General features: G+C 48.1%; 1 pseudogene; it reads right to left on the bottom strand.

Moving 5' to 3' along the window:
• Window positions 1-248: 248 nt before the first annotated feature.
• LOC137379345 (putative nuclease HARBI1) lies at window positions 249-953 on the bottom strand (annotated as a pseudogene).
• Between the last annotated feature and the right edge of the window lie 3,718 nt (window positions 954-4,671).

Here is a 4,671-nt window from a genome sequence, read left to right as displayed (position 1 = left end):
GAAATGGTGGAGGTGCACTCTGATTCCTGTAACGGTGCTGCAGGATCTGATTTTTCAGCTATGGTAGGATGATTGGCGTACATCTAAGTGCAACACAGATGTCCTTGGTACCAGTATCCACTAGTGAATGTGTGTGACAAGGCTCCGCTCCCCGTGCTATTCTAGGTGGCAAAGGACGCAGGTTTAGAGGTTGCTCTGCAAGGGAAGCTGGCAGGGCTTGGTCTACATCCCAAGCTGGCGATAGTCATTTAGGTGCCTCCCTCTTGGGCAAGCTGTGTGTAAGTAAGCTTGTTCCTGGTATCCAGTGCACGTCTCTCCATGACCCTGGCATCCAGTAAAGGGTCATGCACATTCATGGTCTCCTCCTCAGGCACATCCAATTCATCCTCTTCCAAGGAGGAGTGCTGCTCCTTCATCTCGTCCTGTTGCAACAGATGTCCACATTGCATGGCCAGGTTGTGTAGTGCACAGCAGACCACAACTATTCATAAGACTCTCTGTGGTGCATACTGAAGAGCTCCTCCAAACCGGTCAAGGCAGCAAAAGCGCATTTTCAGCAAGCCAATGGTGTGTTCAATGATGGCTCGGGTGGAGGCATGAGCTGCATTGTACCCCTGTTCTGCTGCACTCTGGAGATGCCTCACTGGTATCAGCAACAATGTCTGTAAAGGATAACATCTGTCACCCAGGATCCAGCCGTCAACCTGGGATGGGGCCTCAAAAATCTCTGGGAGCTGCAAGTTGCACAAAATATATGCGTCATGACAGCTCCCTGGGAAACGAACACAGACCTGCTAGATTCTTCAACTGTGGTCGCAAACCAATTGCACGTTCAAAGAGTGAAAGCCTTTGCAATTCACAAATGTGGTTGGCTGGTCCCAGGGAGCTCTAATGGCTACAGGAGTGCAGTTGATAACGCCTTGCATTGTAGGGAAACGAGCGATGGTCCCAAAGGGTCATGACCTCGCTGCCTGGCTGTCCTCATCGGTGAAGAAATGGATGAAGTCATTCGCACGATGGAAGAGGGCATTGGTCACCTCCTTTATGTACCTGTGTGTGGCAGCCTGTTAGATGCCACATATGTTACCCTTTGAGCCCTGGAAAGCACAACTGGTGAAACAATTTGAGGGCCACTGGCATGGGGTTCCCACCAAATCCATACGGCAGAAGGTCTCGCTGAACAATCCCACATATTTCAGTGACCATTTCCCAGGACATCCTCAGTCGTCTCTGGCATTGCCTGTCCAACATGTGAAGGTAGTTAGTCCTTGGCCTGAGGACAGGGTGATGCGTTAGTGTCCGTCTTCTACAATGCCTTCCCTGGATGGCTTTATCCTGACCAGCCTCTCCCTCTGCTACTGCCTGCAGCCTCAGTTGTTGGACAGCACGAGCCCTCATTGTTGCATCCTCTGCTCCTGCTTCTGAGATTGTAAGAATATTGGATGTATGAGACCCATGTTATTATTCCAGCAATATAATTGTTTGAAAGACAGAAAGTGATATGAGAACATGTTTGTCCATGATTTTCATCCGTATGGCTAATGAACTGTGCATTTTTCAATTCCTCCCATTGTCCACGCCCAAAACTCCACCGACCCCACACTGGGCTCCTCTCACTTTGATCTGCAATCCTCGCAGCCCCACATGCCCTTAGAGCGGCTGAAACAAAATGGTGCATTTAACATTCCAACTCCAATCCGTTACCTTCCACTCCTCCTGTCACCCTCACGCTTGTCCCCATCACCCTTGACCCACCCAACATAACCTTGCGCTTTCCCTCTGTAACGCCTGAACCTACACGATTACCCTGGACCCTATCATGATACATTTGGACATACCATCTCTCCCCTGAGCCTACACCCATCCCTGTCAAAATGTGTTTTTGTTCCATCCCGTGGCCCGCACTACAAGACCTTTGATTACCCGAACCTCAGACTGAACCTGCCTCCCTACCAAATCGAACTCCCCCCGTGACTGTTCCCTCTGCCATTCAGCACCCTGAATTTGACCCACAGGACTCCAATGTGGCCACTAGTGACCCAACCCTTTAGACCCCTCATTTATCTCACCTTGACTAACTGTCCACACCACACCACACCACACCACACCACACCACACCACACCACACCACACCACACCACACCACACCACACCACACCACACCACACCACACCACACCACACCCAGGAGGCTAGGCCCTTCCCTCTTCCACACCTCCAACCTTCCCAAAACCCCAACTTCCCCTTAAGCAAAATTTCAACTCCTGCCTAATTAAGTCACTCTGCCCATCACGTTTCCCGCTCTTACAGGCCCCATAAAATACTACCCGGAGAGTGGAGATGTAATGAACAGCCCTGAGTTGCAAATTTTGACGCACAACCACTGAAGTTCAGTCTATCTGTCAATGGCTTTTTAACTCAGCCAACTTATTAGCATTTTACCTCCAGGTTTGCCATCCAATGCGCAGCTGCGGACATGAGGAGGACCCACATGATGTCATATCAACTCCAGTATTTGAAGGAGTTAGAGTTGGAAACAATGGCAACACCTCTACCAATCAGAGTCCACTTGCCAACCAATCAGCACGCTCTTCTCATACATTATAACTTTGTTGTTTCCCTTACATTGATATTCTTGCAAATTGTCCTGATGATTGCAAGGCAAAAAACTTCGACAAAATGTCTCTATTTTGACCAATACTCAAGTTGGAAACCAACAAAGGTATGGTGTGACAATGGATTCCAGTTGAGCAGAAGCTGCCTTGTTCAATGGTGCCTCCTTGATGTGCTGCTGAGGCCAGTGAGGAACCGGAGAGAGCAATGGGGGGAAGAAACATACTGCTGACATCTTTAAGGAGCGGCTGGAAGTGGCTGAGGAGGTCTGCAGCAGCACCATAGTGCCACATTCATGGATTTACTGCAGAAAGCACTTTAATGACCTAACCAGGTCAGAAAAGATGAGAATAGTTGCACATTTACCTACATCCTGCTGTGCGCATCACCCTGCCCTCTCACTCTGCCTTGTCAGGCCTGCTCCATTAGATCACTCTTCACACCCTCTTACCTTGCACATGCAAGGTATTAAATTTGAAAGTGAGTTGAAATATCACTCCAATTGAACGATTACCATATGTTAAATTGCAACCCTGCTCACCTAACGAGGTTGCATGCAGCCAGCCTCTAATGGACGAGACATTAAATGAAGGCCCTGTCTGCTTTCTGAGGTGGACTTAAAAGATCCCATGGCGCTATTTCAAAGAAAGGCGGGGGAGTTATTCCAGGTGCCCTGGCCAATAAGAACAGCGAATTGAGATAATTCAGGTGGGGTGATTGCTTTTAATTATTTGTTCATAGGATCTGAACATTGCTGGCAAGTTCAGCATTTATTGCCTAGCCCTAATTGCTCTTGAGAAGGTGGGGGTGAGCCGCCTTCTTGAATCATTGCAGTCCATGTTCAGGTAAGTACATCCACAGTGCTGTTAGAGAGGAAGTTCTAGGATTTTGACCCAGCGACAATGAAAAAATGGTGATATAGTTCTAAGTCAGAACGGTGTGTGACTTGGAGGGGAATTTGAAGGTGGTGGTATTCCCATGCATCTGCTGCCCTTGTTCTTCTAGGTGGTAGAGGTTGCAGGTTTGGAAGGTGCTGTCGAAGGAGCCATGGTGAGTTGCTGCAGTGCATCTTGTAGATGGTACACACAGCTGCCACTGTGCACCAGTGGTGGAGGGAGTGAATGTTTAAGTTGGTGGATGGGGTGCCAATCAAGCAAGCTGCTTTGTTCTGGATGGTGTTGAGCTTCTTAAATGTTATTGGAGCTGCACTCATCCAGCCAAATGGAGAGTATTCCATCACACTCCTGACTTGTGCCTTGTAGATAGTGGACAGGCTTTGGAGAGTCAGGAGGGGAGTTACTCATTGCAGAATTCCCAGCCTCTGACCTACTCTTGTAGCCACAGTACATATATGGCTGGTCCAGTTCAATTCCCCCTCCATGCCCCCCAGGATATTGATAGTGGGGGATTTGGCAATGGTAATGTCACTGAACGTCAAGGGGAGATAGATTATCTCTTGTTGGAGATGGTCACTACCTGGGACTTGTGTGGCACAAATGTTTCTTGCCACTTATCAGCCCAAAGCTGAATGTTGTCCAGGTCTTGCTGCATGCAGGAACAGACCGCTCCAGTTGCTGAGGAATCACAAATAGTACTGAACACTGTGCAATTATCAGTTAACATCCCCACTTCTGATCTTATAATGGAGGGATAAAGCAGTGAAGATGGTTGGGCCTAAGACAGTGCTCTGAGGAATTCCTGCAGTGATGTCCTGTGGCTGAGATGATTGGCCTCCAATAACACAACCATCTTTTTTGTTGTTAGGTATGACTCCAACCATGCCTGAATGGGAGCCTGCCTGATTTTCCATCTATTTAAATTAATGTTACTGTGATAGCAATAGTTGCCTAAAGAGAAATCAATTCAGAATTTGAGGCATAGTTGCCATTTTAAGTTGAGCTACTTTAAAACGTTGCAAATTATACTTTTATATTGAGTTCCTTCACTGTTGCTGGATCAAAATCCTGGAACTCCCTCCCTAACAGCACTGTGGGTGCACCTGCAGTGGTTCAAGAAGGCAGCTCACCACCACCTTCTCAAGGGCAATTAAGGATGGGCA

The sequence above is a fragment of the Heterodontus francisci genome, chromosome 18 (genome assembly GCF_036365525.1).
Source record: "Heterodontus francisci isolate sHetFra1 chromosome 18, sHetFra1.hap1, whole genome shotgun sequence".
Classification (NCBI taxonomy): Eukaryota; Metazoa; Chordata; class Chondrichthyes; order Heterodontiformes; family Heterodontidae; genus Heterodontus; species Heterodontus francisci.
Note: the sequence above shows the minus strand (reverse complement) of the source record. Positions and strands in the feature narration are given on the sequence as shown.